The sequence below is a fragment of the Callithrix jacchus genome, chromosome 15 (genome assembly GCF_049354715.1).
Source record: "Callithrix jacchus isolate 240 chromosome 15, calJac240_pri, whole genome shotgun sequence".
Classification (NCBI taxonomy): Eukaryota; Metazoa; Chordata; class Mammalia; order Primates; family Cebidae; genus Callithrix; species Callithrix jacchus.
The window spans coordinates 89615044-89635052 of record NC_133516.1 but is presented as its reverse complement, the minus strand read 5'-3'; the positions used below and the strand labels follow the sequence as shown (position 1 = coordinate 89635052).

The 20009-nt window shown below is 36.8% G+C and overlaps 1 pseudogene across 1 annotated transcript in view; it reads right to left on the bottom strand.

Moving 5' to 3' along the window:
* Positions 1–1882: 1882 nt before the first annotated feature.
* LOC144579633 (olfactory receptor 5K1-like) overlaps positions 1883–20009 on the bottom strand; it is a 31341-nt pseudogene continuing 13214 nt past the window's right edge. Inside the window, exons 2-3 of the transcript XR_013527769.1 lie at positions 4482–4496; positions 1883–3919 (exon numbers count right to left, since the gene is read on the bottom strand). The product of XR_013527769.1 is annotated as an olfactory receptor 5K1-like (transcript). The remainder of the gene's footprint in view (positions 3920–4481; positions 4497–20009) is intronic.

Below are 20009 nucleotides of genomic sequence, written 5' to 3'. Positions count from 1 at the left end.
TTCACAGTGAGAGAGGTCAAGTGGTTTAATTTTCCTGGGTAATTCTTCAGTATTCCCTCTGCTTTTCTTCCAGAACACTAACTCTGATTAAAAAAAAAAATATATATATATTCATGTTACAAATCATTATCAAGACGTTTCTTTCTGAAGGCATCACCCATCAGCCTTTCCTGAGCTTCCTTCATCCCCTGAACAACTTGCTCGGCACTGATGTAGAAATACTTGCAGCTGCAGTTTCCATTCTCATTGATGATTTCAGGATGCGCCTTACCACTGGGATCCAAACAAACGATGTGTGAAATATAACTCTATCAGGGAAAAATCCTCATCCTTGCGTCCTCCTTCATCCTCAAGGTTTACCGTAACAAAACTATGAGAAAGTTCTGAAATTTCTAGAGGTTCTGCAAATTTGGGCTTTCAAGCATTGCAAGCTCCACACCATGACTTATGAATAATCACCATCAGGGGCAAACTGCTAGGAACTGACTGCATCTTTCTTTCCACCTTCATTTCCTCCCCAGTGAATATGATCTCCAAAATCTTATTTTTTCTTTGAACTATAAATCACGGATGATTCAACCAACAGATGCAATCTGTGAGTAGATGAAAGTGGGGCCTCTTCTTACAAAATTAACGTAGCTGGACTCAGAAAACCAGTGAAGAAGTCAATGCAAACATTTAAGACATAAAGCTTCTTTGGTTAAATCTACTTCTTTTCCTTATAGGTTATGTATTTCTTCCCAATTTTTCCCCTCTGGTGTATGACCAACAGTTCAAAATTTCCCATCTTGCCTCTTGGTACTAGTTGAATCATACAGTGCATACTTAATGCATAGTGAAAAAGCATCTAGCAGAAGTACACACCCGAAAACCACACCACCCTTTTAATACGTTCCCTACAAATTCTGTATTTAGCTGATTTATTTATTGTTATTTTTGGTTTTGCTTAATCCTCTATATATGACTGCAAATGAATTAATGAATTATCCCTTCTGGAACTTCTTGGTCATTTTTTCCCTTTTTAATGTTTTCACTATAAAAGGTAAGCTGAAACATTGAGACATTGTTCAAGTCAGTATATTTTATAATTCACAACTATGTCTTGGTGAATATTTTTACTTTACAACTTGGTAAATATTTGTACTGTAAGTAAGCAGTGAAATAAAGAAGTATGGTGAGAGCCAGTAGTTTTTAATGCAATGTCATAAATTTAAAGGTTCAGATGGGCCAGGGAGATAGCATAGGAATTGTTGCCAGATTTCCCAACTTTTCAAGAAAAGTCTAATTTTGCTTCTATAAAAATTTTCCTGATTTTAAAATCTCTTAAAATTAGTTTTCCAAAGAACACTATGCCGTTCTGCATCACATGGAATAAATAATTCTGTGCAATCTCTGGGTGACCTTTTGTGATTTCTTATGTAAAATTGAGAATGTAGTTTTTGTAATTAGGCAGCCTGGGGTTCAGGCCATGCAGACTCCTGTGGGTCATTGAGCAAGTGACTCAACTGTACTGCGCTTCATAGTCTCATCTGTCTCATGGGATAATAATTGCAATTCTCCCAAAGGATTTATGAGGGTTAAATGAGGTAATGTATATGTACAGCTTAGCACAGGATGGACACATAGCAAGTATCCAAGTACATTTGGTGATGTTGTTGGAAGTGGATTAGGCAAAAATTCAGTTGAGGGAGTTTGAATTTAAAACAGACAAGGAAATACTGAAATGTCTGAGCATAATTGGAATAAACTAGGTTAGGTTTTCTTGGAGGTTCCAAAGATACAGTAGATTTTTATAGTTTTGTAGTGATGATTTAGGGAATTATATGTAGAAACATATCTGTTTTCTACTCCTTTTTCTATATAGACTCAGCGTGCCGATTTTCCACCTGATGCCAGCCTCTGGTGGCTGGCTAGCTTGAAGCCCGCTGCAACCTGACAATTGCCTTCTGTAAATTTAGATGTCACCACAGAGTATCAAGAGAGGAAATGGAAGGGAGAACTTTTCTGTTACTTGTTATGGGTCCTCCTCGTTCCAGAAGTTAGCAATTAAAATCATGGCAATGTTCTATTATTTAAGAAGATGAAACAAAGTAGTGTTTGGTCCTTAGTATGTTTCAGCACCTAGAACAGTGCTTGCACATAGCAGGATCTTAATAAACATATGTAGAGTGAATAATTGGAAGTTAATTCTTTTATGATATCACATTAAGATTAATGGGTTCTATCCACATTAAACAACTTTAAGTTTTGGAATGGTGAAAATACAAAAAAAATTATTTGAGATAAGCCTTGTTCACAGTTCAACAATCATACTTTTTTACATGTCTATATGTAATATATCCAAAGGTTGTGTCTCCATTGTGTCTTCCTCGCCTCTCAGTAAGGGGCACAGAGAAGTTTGGCCTAACTCACTGACAATGAAGGCTCTTCAGATCTACATAAGGTCTGAACTATTTGTCTAGAACTTTATGATACGGTATCTTTATGCATGTAGATTTCAAAATTCACTTGCCATTTTTGTTGCTCATGGATGTAAGTGATTTCATTGGTTGATTGTTCACATGATCTTAAACACTTAACTGTAACACTCATGTTGTCAGCTATTAGAATGCGCTGGTTCTCAAAGCCCACTTTGTAAATGGAATGGCCTTTTATATTGCAGCTGGTAGTGTTGCTGTTGTTTTGGGTGTTGATTATCATTGTTACTAACACAACCTGTAGACATGGTGGCATCCTACATTGCCGCTTGAATGAGTTCAATGTCAGGATGCGCTTTTAAATTCTCAGTAAAGATTTAGCACAGTTTACTCTTTTCCATGAATTTTCCCTGTCACATATTGTTACTGAATTTGATTGTATTTTGGTATGTTTTAATATTTCGTGTACTATTAGTGCACTTCCTCTGTGTAATTTTATTTAGAAGTTTCTTGAGCATTAAACCATTAATCTAGGAAAGAGGTCATTTGTTCAAACTTTATTGAGGTTTTATTTTCAGCAGACTTTTTCTTAAGACACTTATTATTTCCTTGTTTCTCAGACTGTAAATGAAAGGATTTAGTAAGGTAACTACTATTGTAAATAAAATTGCAGCTAGTATATCATTATCTCCTTCTTCAAGCAAATTTGGTCTAATGTATAAGAAAAAATAGATTCATAGTATAAGGAAACTGACAAAAAGTGGGATGCACAGGTAGAAAAGGCTTTGGCCCTTCCCTCTTTGGATTTCATTCTGAAAACAGTAAGAAGAATGTAGACATAAGATATTAAGACACTACCTATGGTAAAGACTTAAACTGAACCCGAGAGGATGAATAGTTCCAGTTCATTGACATCAGGATCAACACAGGAGAGTCTATACAAGGGAAGAATATCACAGTAAAAGTGGTTGATGTAATTTGATCCACAGAAAACTAACCTGAATATAAGCCCTACGTGAATCATGAATGCAGGTTTCCAGCTATGAAGGCCCCTGTGGTCATCTGAATGCAGAGTGTCTTGGACATCATGGTGTGGTACTGCAGTGGGCTGCAGATGGCCACATAGCGGTCATAGGCCATTGCCGCCAGAAGAAAGCAGTCTGCAGTTTCCACGGTGCAAAGAAAATAAAACTGTACTGGACATTCACAGAGGGAAATCCTGTTGTCCTCTGAAAAGAAGTTCTGTAACATTTTGGGGTTAACGGCAGAGGCACAGCAAGAATCCACAAGAGCCAGGTTTCCCAGAAAGATGTACATTGGTGTGTGAAGTCGATCGTGTGTGCAAATCAATGCCATCCAACCAGTATTCCCCACCAGGGTGATCAGATAGACAGCAAAGAACACCACAATCAGCAGCATCTTCAGCTCTAGGTGATCTGTAAATCCTGTGAGGATAAACTCATTTTTCACGGTGTGATTTTCTTCAGCCTTTTCTGATTTCTCTGAAAAAAAAAAAAAGTAGAGAAATAAGGTACTAATTTATAATACACCCAAAACAACTATCAAGCTCTTTGGCTCAAAAGGACAGAGGCATCTTCCACAATGCTTCTCCATGTTGCTTGGAATTTGGTGCATGCCCAATTCATAGCGAGAACGAATCTCCTGAAGCTACTGCCAATTTGTCTATTGGTTGAGCATCTTTCTAGCATATTTTTGAAGAAAACTATCTGATTGGATGCACATAGATGGCTTTTCAGGTCTTGAGAGAAGTATTCAGAACACAAAGCTTCTCTATATAGGATAGGTAAGGGTGATTCATAATGTAAGTGTCAGTCGTTGGTATCAGTGTTCCCAGTTTCAATGTTTGTATGGGGAGTGGTTAGCAATGCGCTCAAAAAACTGTTTTTGTACACTGATGTTAACAGCAACATTACTCTCAATAGCCAAAAGGTGAAAACAAGCCAAATGTTCATGGGCAGATGAATGGATAAATACATTGTGGTGGAATATTATTCAGTCTCGAAAAGCATTGAAATTCTCACACTTGTTATAACATGAATTAACCTTGAGGACATAATGCTGATGGAAATAAGCCAGACAAAAAGAACAAATATTGTGTGATGTCAGTTCCATGAGAAAGCTAGAATAATTGAATTTATAGGGAAAGAAAGGTGAATGGTAGTTGCCAGGGGAAGGGATTGACTGGGAGCTGTTGTTTAATGGGTAGAGTTTTTCTGTTCGGGAAGATGAAAATGTTCTAGAGATAAATGATGGTGATTATTGCATAGCAATATTAATGCCCTTAATGCCACTGAACTGTACACTTAAATATGGCTGAAATGATACACTTTATGCTGTCCATAATTTACCTCAATAAAAATATTTTTTAAATACTATTTTTCATCTGCCTCTTTCTAGCAAATTACTATCTCCGATGTCAGTGGAGTATATACTTGAAAATATGCTCTGGGGAGAAGATAACTATTTACAGGATATTTATATGTCTGGGAGTTGGGGGGGTGAAAGTGTTACAGATGGAAGCTGGGAGAAAAAAACAAAAGGTGGTATTTAGAAATCCGGCCAGCACAGTGGCTTAAGTCTGTACTCTCAGCTCTTTGGGAAGCTGAGGAGGGAGGACTACTGGAATCCAGGAGTTCCAGACAAGCCTAGGCAACATAAAAAGGCTCTGTCTCTGCAAAGAGAAAGAAAAGGAAATAAAATTAACAGGGCATGGTGACATGGTCCTGTAGTGCCAGCTACTGGGGAGGCTGAGGTGAGAGTATCCATTGAGCCTGAGAGATGGAGGCTGCAAAGAGCCATGATGACATCACTGCACTCCAGCCTGCATGACACAGTGAGACCACGTTTCAAAGAAACCAACCAAAATAAAAAGGCCTTCCCTGTCACTAATGATAGCACGAGTAAAAGTACGTATGTGCATAATGAAATTCATGCTATTAAAAGCAACTGGAGAAATCCTAAGAGTTAAAAATCAATGATCTAACTACATATAAAAAATTATGAATAATATCAAATGTCAAACACAAATTTTCAGTAAATTTGATAAAGCTTAGGTATGTGTGTTCTATAAAAAGCTCATATAAATGACTAGGAATAATTTCTAGAAAATATGTAAAGCCCAGGAATAGAAAAATCTCAAAGAAAAAAACCTTTTAAAATAAATTAAAAATGTTTGATTTTATTACCGATCAGAGAAACATCATTCAAAAACACCTATGAAGCTATATTTATTTTGCCTATGAAAATAAGATTTAAAAAACTGATAATATTGAGTGTTATCTAGAATACAGTAAAATGGAAACCTTATCGTATTCCTGGTACAAATTGGTGTCATCATTAGAAAATAATTTGGCAGTAGATTAAAGAGACTCTTAAGGTTCATATTTTTTGGGCATTGAAAATAAATCTGTCAAAAATAATAATGAAACGTTCAGAAAATAGGTACATATAGTAATGTTGATTGTAATCTCATTCATAATAGTGAAAAATTTAAACATCTAAATGGTAACCGATTAGTTAACCAGTATGATTAAATGAATCGAATCATCCATATAAATGTATACTTTCAAATATTTTAAATGGTGTTTACCTGGAACATTTATTATAATAAAACAGACACAAAAATATTGCACAAAAACAAAATAAAAATTTTACATGCAGAATAGCCCTAATTGCCAAATAAATACTTACAAGTAAATATAACAGATGTTAGCACAGAAGCGCACATCACAATGTCATAACTAGCTTTTGCTATATAATAAAGATTATTGGTCATGTTTTTTTCTCTATATTTGCCTCTATTTTAAATCTTCCACAGTAACTATTCCTCATATTCAGAAAACGGTCTTTATTAAGTCCATAAAATGACACACTCTTAGATGTGCTTAACTTTGATAAGTTCACAAAAACCATCTGGGATTCAACTAACGTTTTCTGCACTTTACAAATCTACCGTGGAGAACATCACAATGCACTTACTGAACAAGTGCCTCCTTCATTCTCATGATGATGACACTGATAGTTCCAATAATAATCTGCTGACAGTCTTGCATGTACCTCAAATCATTCAGGGATATGTTCACATCTGGTGGTAATGCATTTTTATGGACCTTTACCTGTGAAAGCAGTATCTCCTTACTGTCAACTTTTACTCTTTTGAACATCATGTTTCTATGTTATTCCTAGATTGTATGATGATCACATTTCTTAAAATTGGAGGATATTTTTTAAAATGCTGTGACTAACCCCCTAGGTATGTCCTTGAGCATGGAGTTGTAACCTGTTGGAGCATGTTTTATTTCAATCGACCTTCATTTATTATGCTTACTTTTGGAAACATTGATGCATTGTCTTGATATTCAATGCCTGTTTTATGTTACCTACTTTCTTTAAAAGGTAGTGGAGACTGTTCTAGACATTTACACATGGATAACTTTCTGGATACTTATTGACCACAAGTACACTCCAAATTTTTGGAACAGAGAAAACGTTTTGAACAGACACAGAAAGATCTCTTCTATTTTAGTGTCTTGAAAATATTGCTGACTTTTAAATGTCAGATTATTTGGGGAATGACACCTTTAGGAACAATATTTAAAATGAACTTTGAAATGTATATACATATACTTTGAATACTTTTTCATTAACTGGTTACCTTTTCCACTTTAAAGTCACCCAACATAGAATTTCCTTCAGTTTTCTCAGTTTATTATAGTAAATTAAACAGAAACAAGGTTTATATTGCTATTTGATTTCTCTAAGAATCAAGAGAAACCAGAACACTCCCTGAAACTATATTGGGGGTTTAAAAGATTAGTTTGAAATGATAGTCCTTGCTCATATAATTTTTTAATATATAGGGAATGCCCAATACAAACATTTTCAACACTATTTCATTGTAGAGGTTACCACGTTATTAAAAGTAGTTTTAAATTCTTCACTAATGTATTCTGTTATTACTATAAAAGCGTGCTCTTATTTATTTTTGGAGAAACGTAGGCTCCTCTTGAATTTATAAGTGATACAAATTAATGATAGTCAATTGTCTAGAGTTTACACAATAGACTTTAGATCTAGAAAAAGAATTTAAGAATCTTAAACATTGAAAAATTAGAAATGTAAGGAAAAAGAAAACCGTAAATAACTCAGAGAAAAGAATGTTTCAGAAGAATCCATTTTTCTAGCAATAATAAGTGTTAAATTCTCACCTCAATTTTCCCGATAAGAGTTTTAAAGAGACCAGTTGGTTGCCTGGTATTAGTTTTTAACTTAGACATAGCAATTAAGCTATTTTCTTGATCATTTAGGAGAATATTCGTACAATGATATCAATGTTAATATTTATGCCATCTAGAGAAAGACCCAACTATTCAAAATAATTCTTAGAGGATTTATTTGGCATTGACATCAAGGTATAACCTAAGAGACCTAATCTTCTGAACATTACATACTAAATTGGATTAATTAAGCTTATCTTTTGAGACCTGGGGAATAAAGCAAAAAGCCGATTAATAAATTTCGAGGGCCATGTCTTGATTTTCATTCATTTGAGTTTATACCACTTATCCTTATCATCAACCTGAATATAAAATCCTTAGTGTGAAGAAAATATTCATACTAGAATGGTCAGCAAAGGCTTCATGGAGGAATTGAAAACTGAGCCAGGATTGGTTTGCCTCAGAGGGGAGATTGCTTGTTGTGAGCAGAAGTTGGAAATTAACTCATTCTCTCTATTTTTTCTTTGGTTAGTGATAGCACTATTTTATTTCAGGGGCTCTGGCCTTACTGTAATTTTTTAAATTTATTTTTTAATTAGCTCATAAAAATTGCATATGTTTATGGCATACAACATGATGGTTTAGTATATGGATATATTGTGGAATGGCTAAATCAGGCTCATTAACATGTATCGCCTATATACTTACTATTTTTGTATGTGTAATAACATTTAAAATTTATACTCAAGCATTTTAAAGAAATCAATACATTGTTTTAACTCTAATCACATATTGTACAACAAATCTCCTGAATGAATCTCTCAGTCTAACTAAAAGTTTGAATCACTTGATCAATATCTACTCACTTCACCATCCAACTGTTCATAACCACTCTGCTGTACTCTGCTCTATGAGTTTGACTATTTTCGATTCCACATATAATCAGATCATATGGTACTTGTCTTTCTGTATCTGGCTTATTTCCCTTACTATAATGTCCTCCAGGTTCATCCATGTTGTCGCAAATGACAGAATTTTCTTCTAAGTCAAATAGTATTCCATTGGGTGTATATACATGACGTTTTCTGTATTCATTCGTTGATGAACACTCAGGTTGATTTCATATCTTGGCTATCATAGATAAAGCTGCATGGTCATAGGAGTGCAGATATTTATTTGACATGCTGAATTTATTTTCTTTGAATAGACACCTGGTAATGAGATTGCTGGTTGATATGGAAATTCTATTTTTTATTGGTTAGATTTGCTTCCATATGTTGTTTACAATGGCTGTATTAATTTTAATTACTAACAGTGCACAAGGGTTCCATTTTCTCCATATTCTCACCAACACTTGCTATCTTCTGTCTCTTTGATGATAGTCATTCTGAAAGATCATATCTCTTGGTTTTAATTTGCATGTATCTGATAATAATGATGTTGAGCAAATTTTTATATATCCATTATTCACTCCTTCGAGTAACGTCTATTCAGGTCCTTTATTTGTAAAATCAAGTTGTCTTACTATTGAGTTATTTGGGTTCCTTATTGTAGGAGATCAGTGAGAGTGGTGAGAGAAGCTGTAGAGAAAGGAGCAGGCCTTCTGAAAGGTCAGAAGACTCTGCATAGCTTGGAGGTGGGGGAGAGAATTAGCTGAAGGAAGCTGTTCTTTTACTCTGAGGCAGAAGGTAAGGAGTAGATTCAAGGAAGTGTAGCAGATCTTATCTAAATAGGTTTGCTTATTTATTTATGTTGTCCAAAAACTGACCTTTGACCATCTACCTCCCTGTAAGGGGAAACAATGTTAATTACCTACAGATTGTGTTGGCTCCAGGTTTTTGCCTTTATGTCTGTGCTAAATAAAAGCAAGCAGCTCCAGCTGTTTGAGGCTGCTCTCTCTTCTTCCACCATCAGTGCTGGCAACGCCCTAGCTGCTCCTACACTGCATGCCTGTGTCTGAGTACTCCTTTCATCCATTGCTCAACCAGGGTCTGCGGGTCGGACCTGGGAGCTTATGTATTTTGGATATTAATCCCTTATTAGATGTGTGGTTTGCAAATATTTTCTCCCATTTTGTGGTTTGTCTCTTCATTCTATAGATGCTTCCTTTGCTGTGCAGCAGCTTCTTAGTTTAATGTAGTCCCATCTATTTTTGCGTTTGTTGTCTGTGAGTTAAAGGTTATATCCAAAAAATTATCACCTAGACCAAGTCAAGAAGCTTTTTTCCTAACAGCTTTCTGGTTTCAGGTTCTACAGTTAAGTAATACATTTGGAGTTGATTTTTGATCATTAACTTTTGATGATCTATTTTAACTTTTAATTTTGATATTAACTTGTAATAAAATTAAACGATTATTTCACACTATGTATTTGATCATCAAATGTGGATGATCAAAGGTCGGTTTCCAGACAACATAAATAAACCCTATTTGGATAAATTCCCCTACACTTCCTTGTACCTACTCCTTGCTCTCTGTGTCAGGGAAAGCTGCCTTCTGCTTATTCTCCCCTGAAGCTCTGCAGAGCCTTCTGGCCTTTCAGAAGGCCTGCACCTTTCCCTGTAGCATCTCTCACTCCACTTCCCATGGGTATTTACTTCATTGTTACATCATTTTGTTGAAGTGACTTCTTTATCATTGTATGTTCTGTTCTTGGCAATTTTATTAAAAATCAATTGACTTTAAATGTATAGATTGATTTCTGGGCTTTCTATGATATTCTACTGGATTATGTATGGAATGCCAGTACTATGCTGTTTTGATTTGTAGTAAATATTGAAATGGGGCCCGTTTTTATTTTTTCTTTTTCTTTAGATAGACTGCTTCTGTCATTTGAATTTTTTAATGGTTCCATTATAATTTCATAATGTTTTTTTGTTCTGTGAAGAATGTTATTAAAATTTTAATATGGATTTCATTGAATCTGTATAGTTTTGAGTTGTGTGGACATTTTCACATTATTAATTCTTCCAGTACATAAACAAAATATTTTCTGTTTTATCTGTGTCTTCAATCTCTTTCATCAATGTTTTATAGCTATCAGTTTACAGATTTTTTGCCTCATTGGTTAAATTTATTCTTAAGTATTTTATTTTCATTTAATGTTATTTTAAATGAGATTATTTTTTGGTTCTTCTTCAGATACTTTATTGCTGTTATATAGCAGTAGTACTTTTCGTATGTTGATTTTGTATCCTGCAAATTTATAGAATAATTTCTCAGTTCTAACAGTTTTTCCATAGAGTCATTAAGGTTTTCTATACTTAAGACTATGTTGCCTTCAAACAGAGAAAATTTTACTTCTTTCTTTTCAACATAAATACATTTTATCGATTTTCTTGCCTAATATCTCTGGCTAGGACTTCCAGTTCTACTGTGCATACAAGTAGTGAGAGTAGGCATTCTTGTCTTGTTTTCTATCTTTGAGAAAAAGCTTTTAGTTTTTCATGTTAAGTATGATGCTACCTCTGTGTTTGTCCTATATGGCCTTCATTATTTTTAGGTACATTTCTTATATACCTAATCTATTGAGAGTTTTTATCATAAGGAAGCATGTTTAATTTTGTCAAATGCTTTTCTGCATGCTCCAACTTTCTTCCTGTTATTGTTTTCTACCATTGTTGTTGGAAAGGATGCTTGATATTATTTCAGTCTTCTTGAATTTTTAAAGACTTTTTTGGTGACCTAACATATAATCTACCCTGGAAAACATTTCATGTGCACTTGAGAAAAATGTATACTGCTCAAGTATACCGCTGCTGTTGGGTGAACTATTCTGCCTATGTCTGCTAGGTTCCTTTGGGCTATGGTGTTGCTAATGTCTACTGTTTCTTTATTGACATTTTTTGTCTTAATTTTCTGTCCATTGTTGAAAGTGAGATATTGAAGTCCCTCACTATTATTATATTGCTTTCTATTTCTTCAGTTCTGTTAGTATTTGCATTATGTATATTTAAGTGTGTCAAGATTGGTGTATATATATTTATAATTATTACGGCGTTTTGTTGAAGTGACTTGTTATTATATAATGACCTTCTTGTGCTTTATATCCGTTTTTGACTTAAAGTCTAAATTGTCTGATAAAAGTATTTCCTGACCTCATGATCTGCCAGCCTTGACCTCCCAAAGTGCTGGAATTACAGGCATGAGCCACCATGCCCAGCCTCTAAATAAATTTTGTGTCTCATTCTATTTTGCTGATACTTCTGGATCTTCCATAATGTATATATTGGTTCACTTAATGATGTCCAATAATTTTCATCGACTTTATTCATCCTTTTTCATTCTTTTTACCCTCTGTTGCTCTGACTGGGTAACCCCAAATGACTTTTCTTCAAGTTCACTTATTCATTGTTTTACATGATTGAATCTGCTGCTGAACTCTTTATGGACTTTTTCATGAAGTCATCTAAAACTCCAGAGTTTCTGTTTGTTTTCTTTTAATGGCTTCTATTTCTTTAAGTTTCTAATTTTATTGATTGATTTCATGATTACATTTATTGGTTTATCTATGTTCTCTTGGATTTTACCAAGCTTCTTTAAGGTTATTATTTTCATTCTTTTTAGGCAGTTTGTAAGCAACCATTTCTTTAGGGTCAGTTACTGGTGCTTTATTTTGTTCCTTGGTCGGTGTCTCTTTTCCCCGACTGTTTGTGTTCCTTGCGGCTATATATTAGCGTTTGTCAATTTGAAAAAGTAGGCACCTATTTCAGTGTTCATAGACTGGCTTCAGTAGGAGATGCCCTTCAGAAGTCAATCAGTCTACAATTCTTGTCGGGCCATTTGGTGGAGTTCATGTGTGGGTGGACTTGCTGTTGGAGTTCTTAACAGGTTGGCCTTGAGCTAGTGTTCACTGGGATGCATGAGGATCTTGGATCTATGGGGGAATTGCCTACATCATTGGGTCACAGGGTTTTTCCTGGATGTTGGGTTGTTCTGTGCCCTGGGGTTTTGGGTGCCAACTTGGTCCATGGAGCTGGAGGTATTATCCTGGAACTGGGTTGGGCATGAAACCTGTGTCTGTAGGGGGTTGGGCTGGAGGCATATGTTTTCACAGAGATGAGCTTAAATCCATGGGTTGTGAGTGCCGGTCTGTCACAGGGGTCAGCTTGAAACCTGACCTTGAAAGAGAACCTGGCCTTTTGATGTGGTGGGCCTGCAGTCTGGTGCTGCGGGGTGTTGGCCTGATGCTTGGATCCCTGCATACTAACCTGGAGCTTGAAGTTGCAGGGACTAACATGGCATGGATGCCAGCTTGAAGTGTCAGACTACAAATGGGAGCATGGCACAGGGATGAGCCTGAATCCATGGGCTGTGTCTGCTGGTCTCAACTGGGTCTGCAAGGGCTGGCCTGGTTCTGGGGTAGGTCTGAGGCCTTAGAATGAGAGGCAATAAGTAAATGAGGCCAGCCTGGAGGCTAAGTTCCTGTGTGCTGGGTGGGAATCTGAAGTCACGGGGGATGGCCAGGCATTTCGGTCCATGGTAAATTTGGGTTTTATTTTAATCTCCATTCCCCAAGCAGAGTCTACCTGTATAGTAGCTGAGCTATGCAGGCATAGGTATATGTGTTGGGAGAGGGGTGAAATGAGTCATGTGAAATGTCCTTTCTACTCTCTTTAATCTCTCTTATTTCTGTTTTATGCCCAGGTTTGGTTACCTTCAACCTAACTTCCTTAATTCTTGTGAAGGTGTTTTCATGCATGGATAGTTGTTCTAATAGATGTTTCTGCTAGAACAAATACTGGAAAGTTTTATTTCATCAGCTTGGTCCATCTCCCAGCTTTATCTTCTAATTCTTCAGTTTTTAAAAAAAATTCTGCTATTATAATTTAAAACTTCAAATTTTTAATACTCAGTTTCACTTTTATATAGCTATTCTTATATTTTCAATGCTACAAATTTTTAATCTGTGATATGAATTATAACTTTTTGGAAATTTTATTTCGTTGCCTGATTTGTCTTTTTCTCAAAGTATTATTTCTTTCCTTTTTTCTTTTTCTTTCTTTTCTTTTAATTGTACTTTAGGTTCTGGACTACATGTGCAGATCACACCGGGTTGTTGCATAGGTACATACATAGCAAGGTGGTTTGCTGCCCCATTCCCCCATCATCTATATTTGGCTTTCCTCCCCATGTTATTCCTCCCCATCCTCCCCACCTGCCCTTCAGTAGCCCCGCCAACTGACCCCAATGTGTGATGCTCCCCTCCCTGTGTCCACGTGTTCTCAATGTTTAACACCCACCTATGAGTCAGAACATGCGGTGTTTGCTTTTCTGTTCTTGTGTCAGTTTCCAGATTCATCCATGTCCCTACAAAGGACACGAAGTCATTGTTTTTTATGGCCGCATAGTATTCCATGGTGTATATGTGCCACATTTTCCTTGTCCATTCTATCATCGATGGGCATTTGGACTGGTTCTGGGTATTTACTATTGTAAACAGTGCCACAGTGAACATACATGTGCATGTGTCTTTATAATAGAATGATTCATAATTTTTGGGGTACATACCCAGTAAAGTGATTGCTGGGTCAAATGGAATTTCTATTTCTAGGTCCTTGAGGAATCGCCACACTGTCTTCCACAATGGTTGAACTAGTTTACACTCCCACCAACAGTGTAAAAGTGTTCCTATTTCTCCACATCCTCTCCAGCATCTGTTGTCCCCAGATTTTTTAATGATCACCATTCTAACTGGCATGAGATGATATCTCAATGTGCTTTTAATTTGCATTTCTCTAATGACCATTGATGATGAGCATTTTAAAAATATTTTTGTTGGCCTCATATATGTCTTCTTTTGAAAAGTGTCTGTTCATATCCTTGGCCCACTTTTGAATGGGTTTGTTCTTTTCTTGTAAATCTGCTTTAGTTTTTTGTAGATTCTGGATGTTAGTCCTTTGTCAGATGGGTAGATTGTAACAATTTTTTCCGATTCTGTTTGTTGCCAGGTCACTCTAATGATTGTTTCTTTTCCTGTACAGAAGCTCTGAAGTTTAATTAGTTCCCATTTGCCTATTTTGGCTTTTGTTGCCACAGCTTTTGGTGTTTTAGTTATAAAGTCCTTGCCTATGCCTATGTCCTGACTGGTTTTGCCTAGGTTTTCTTCTAGGGTTTTCATGGTGTTAGCTTTTATGTTTAAGTCTTTAATCTATCTGGAGTTAATTTTAGTGTAAGTCATCAGGAATGGGTACAGTTTCCGCTTTCTGCACATTGCTAGGCAGTTTTTCCAACACCGCATTAAACAGGGAATCCTTTCCTCATTGCTTGTTTTTGTCAGGTTTGTCAAAGATCAGATGGTTGTAGATGTGTGGTGTTGCTTCTGAGACCTTTGTTTTGTTCCATTGATCTATATCTCTGTTTTGGTACCAGTAACATGCTGTTTTGATTACTGTGGCCGTGTAGTATAGTTTGAAGTCTGACAGTGTGATGCTTCCGGGTTTGTTTTTTTGCTTAGGATTGTCTTGGCTGTGCAGGCTCTCTTTTGGTTCCATTCGAAGTTTAAAGTGGTTTTCTCCAGTTTTGTGAAGAAGGTCATTGGTAGGTTGACGGGGATAGCACTGAATCTATAAATTACTTGGGCAGTCTGGCAATTTTTATGAAATTGATTCTTCCTAATAATGATCATGGAATGTTTTTTCCATCTGTTTGTGTCCTCTCTTATTATACTGAGCAGTGGTTTGTGGTACCCCAGGAGAGGTTCTTTTAATCCTTTGTTAGTTGTATTCCTAGGTATTTTATTCTCTTTTTAGCAATTGTGAATGGGAGTTTGATCTTGATTTAACTCTCTGTTTGTCTGTTATTGGTGTATAGGAATGCTTGTGATTTCTGCACACTGATTTTGTATCCTGAGACTTTGCTGAAGTTGCTTATCAGCTTAAGGAGATTTTGGGCTGAGATGATGGGGTCTTCTACATAAACAATCATTTCATCTCCAAATAGAGACTATTTGACTTCCTCTTTTCCTAAATGAATACACCCCCTTTTTTTTCTTGCCTGATTGCTCTGGCTAGAATTTCCAACACTATATTGAAAAGAAGTGGTGAGAGAGGGCACCCTTGCCTAGTGCCTGATTTAAAAGGGAATACTTCAAGTTTTTGCCCCTTCAGTGTAATATTGACTGTGGGTTTGTCATAAATAGCTGTTATTATTTTGTGTCATATTCCACTGATGCCTAGTTTATTGAGAGTTTTTAGCATGAAGAGCTTTTGAATTTTATTGAAGGCCTTCTCTGCATCTATTGAGATCATCATGTGGTTTTTGTCTTTGGTTCTGTTTATGTGATGGATTACGTTTACAGACTTGCCTATGTTGAACCTGCCTAGCATCCCTGGGATGAAACCTACTTGATCGTGATGGATAAGTTTTTGATGTGCTGTTGCATTTCATTTGCCAGTAGTTTATTGAAGGTTTTTGCATCAAAGTTCATCACGGATGTTGGCCTGAAGTTTTCTTTTCTTGTTGAGTCTTTGCTGGGTTTTGGTATCAGGATGATGTTGGTCTCATAAAATGATTTGGGGAGGATTCCCTCCTCTTATGTTGTTTAGAATAGTTTCAGAAGGAATGGTACTAGCTCCTCTTTGTATGTCTGGTAGAATTCGGCTGTAAACCGATCTGGACCTGGACTTTTTTTGGTTGGTAGGCTACTACTTGCTGCCTCAACTTCAGGCATTGTTATTGGTCTATTTTGGGTTTCTACTTCCTGGTTCAGTCTTAGGAGATTGCAAGTATCCAGTAATTTATCTATTTTTTCCAGGTTTACTGGTTTGTGTGCATAGAATTGTTTGTAGTAATCTCTGATGGTAGTTTGTATTTCTATGGAATCTGTGGTGATATCCCCGTTATCATTTTTATTGCATCTATTTGATTCTTCTCTCTTTTCTTTTTTATTAGTCTGACTCATGGTCTATTTTGTTGACCTTTCAAAAAACCAGCTCCTGGATTTATTAATTTTTTGAAGGGTTTTTTCTGCGTCTCTATATCCTTCAGTTCTGCTCTGATCTTAGTTATTTCTTGTCTTCTGCTAGCTTTTGAGTTTTTTTGATCTTGCTCCTCTAGTTCTTTCAAGTTTGATGATAGGGTCTCTATTTTATATCTTTCCTTGTTTCTCATGTTGGCATTTATTGCTATAAATTTCCCTCTAGACACTGCTTTAAATGTGTCCCAGAGATTCTGGTACAACACTCAGAAGCCATTTGTTCAGTTTCTTTTTTTTTTTTTTTTTTTTGAGATGGAGTCTTGCTCTGTCGCCAGGCTGGAGTGCAGTGGAACAATCTCGGCTCACTGCAACCTCTGCCTCCTGGGTTCAAGCGATTCTTGGGCCTCAGCCTCCCACAGGTGCGTGCCACCATGCCCAGCTAATTTTTGTATTTTTAGTAGAGACAAGGTTTCACCATGTTTGCCAGGATGGTCTTGATTTTTGATCTCATGATCCACCCACCTTACCCTCCCAAAGTATCAATTTGTTCAGTTTACATGTAGTTATGCAGTTTTGAGTGAGTTTCTTAATCCGGAGTTCTAATTTGATTGCAGTGTGGTCTGATAGACTGTTTGTTATGGTTTCCATATTTTTGCATCTGCTGAGGAGTGATTTACTTCCAATTTTGTGGTCAGTGTTTGAGTAAGTGTGATGTGGTGCTGAGAAGAATGTATGTTCTGTGAATTTGAGTTGAAGAGTTCTATAGATGTCTATTAGTTTCGCCTGTTCCAGCTCTGCATTAAAGTCCTTGATTTCCTTGTTAATTTTCTGTATTGTTGATCTGTCTAATATTGACAGTGGAGTGTTGCAGTCTCCCACTATTATTCTGTGGGAGTCTAAATCTGATTTCAGGTCTTTAAGAACTGGCTTTATGCATCTGGGTGCTCCTGTATTGGATGTGTATGTATTTAGGATAGTTAGCTCTTCTTGTTGCATTATTCCTTTTACCATTATGTAATGTCCTTCTTTGTCTCTTTTGATCTTTGTTGGTTTGAAGTCAATTTTATCAGAGACTAGGATTGCAACCCCTGCTTTCTTTGTTCTCCATTTGCTTGGTAAATCTTCTTCCATCTCTTTATTTTGAGTACATGTGTGTCTTTGTGTGTGAGATGGGTTTCCTGAATAAAGCATGTTGATGGGTCTTGAATGTTTATCCAGCTTGCCAGTCTGTGTCTTTTGATTAGGGCATTTAGGCCATTTACATTCAACATTAATATTGTTATGTGTGAATTTGATCCTGCCATTTTGTTACTGGTTGTTTTTTTTCTTTTGCCTGTTAGTTGACTCGGTTTCTCCATTGCGTTATTGATCTTTGCCATATGGTACATTTTTGCAGTGGCTGGTACTTGTTGTTCCTTTCTGTGTTTAGTGTTTCTTTCAGGAGCTCTTTCTTGTAAGGCCAGTCTGGTGGTCATGAAATCTCTCAGTAATTGCTTGTCCATAAAGGATTTTATTTCTTCTTCACTTATGATGTTTAGTTTGTCTGGATATGGGATTCCGTGTTGAAAGCTCTTTTCTTTAAGCAATTGAATATTGGCCCTCACTCTCTTCTGACTTGTAGGGTTTCTGCAGAGTTATCTGCTGTGAGTCTGATGGGCTTCCCATCAGATGGTGGGTGACCTGACCTTTCTCTCTGGCTGCCCTTAGCATTTTTTCCTTTCTTACAACCCTTGTGAATCCGACAATTATGTGCATTGGGGTTGCTCTTCTTGAGGAGTATCTTTGTGTTGTTCTCTCTTTTCCCTGTATGTGAATGTTGGCCTGCCTTGCTAGGCATTGTGTATGCTTTGTGAAATATTTGTGCTGTGTTTTTCAGCTCCATCAAGTCATTTATGTCCTTCTCTAAGCTTGTTATTCTAGTTAGCATTTTGTCTAACCTTTTTCAAGATTTTTAGTTTCTTTGCATTGGGTTAGAACATGTTCCTTTAGCTCAGAGAAGTTTGTTAATCCTCATCTTCTGAATCCTGCTTCTGTCAGTTTTTCAAATTCGTTCTCTATCCTGTTTGTTCCCTTGCTGGTGAGGAGTTGTGTTTCCTTGGTGGGGGAGAGGCATTCTGGTCTTTGATGGTTTCATCCTTTTTGTGCTGATTTTTTCCCATCTTCTTGGTTTTATCTAGCTTTGATTTCAGATGTTGCTTGGGAAGGTGGCCCTTCCTTTGTCTGCCTGCAGAGGTGCTGCTGGGTTGCCACAGATTCAGTGGAGCTGCTGCATAGATTTCCTGTGTCTTTTGTTTACTCAGGAAGATTAGGTGGCCTCTGCACGGGAGGGATCCTCCCAACTGTATTGCCTGATTCTCTGCTTTCATTTCCCTTTCTTTCGGGAGGGTGGGTAGCTCTGTCCCGCTGGCTTTCTTGTCATCTGTCAGTGCATCTGCCTAGATCTGTGTTGACAACCCTGGCACCGCTGAAATTGCTGTTCAGCCCTATTCAGAGCGCTTGCAGGGGCTTTTCAGCCTTGCAAAGATCTCCTGTTCTGTGGGTTGTGGAGGACTTGGGTGAAGCTCAGTATCAGAACAAAAATTCTGGAGAGAGAGCCCCCTATCCTCCGTTCAGTTGGATGCACCTCCTGGGCAGGGCAGTGCCCTGCCCTGCCTCAACTTGCCCTCTTTGGTTTTACCACTGACCAACCAGACCCACAAAATGAACATGGTACCTCATTTGGAACTGTGGAGACCACTTGGCTTCTGCATCTCTCTTGCTGGAAACTGCATTTCCCATCTGCCTCTATTTGATCATCTTGGAAACTCCCTATACTATCAGTTTTAAATTTTTAAAAAACATACAACATGGGCACATCAAAAGGCAGAATAAGCTCTTTTATTTGTTCTGTTATAGAAACAATTTTCTAGTATTGCATATAACTTCTTTCTTCTACTGTATATAATACATTCCCATCTTAATATACTATAATTACAATCTAAGTGTTATACTGAAAATTTAATATTTCCCCAGTTAATATGACTCTAGAGTTGAATGAGCTTATAGCTATTAAATTCTACTTTTCAAATGTTTAATCAGGCAAACTTATGACCCAACATTAAAAATTATGAGTAAGGCAGGCAGAGTGGCTTGCAACTGTAATCCCAGCAGTTTTGGAGGCTGAGGCAGGAGGATCACTTGAGATCAGGAGTTCAAGATCAGACTGGCCAAAATGGTGAAACCTCTTCTCTCCTAAAAATACAAAAATGAGTCTGGTGTGGTGGTGGGTGCCTATAATCCCAGATACTTGGGAGGCTGAGGCAGGAGAATCATTTGAGCCCAGGAGGCAGAGGTTGCAGTGAGCTAAGATCACACCACTGTGCTCCAGCCTGGACAATAGAGCAAGACTCTGTCTCAAAATAAATAAATAAATAATAAAATAAAATAAAATTATGTGTTG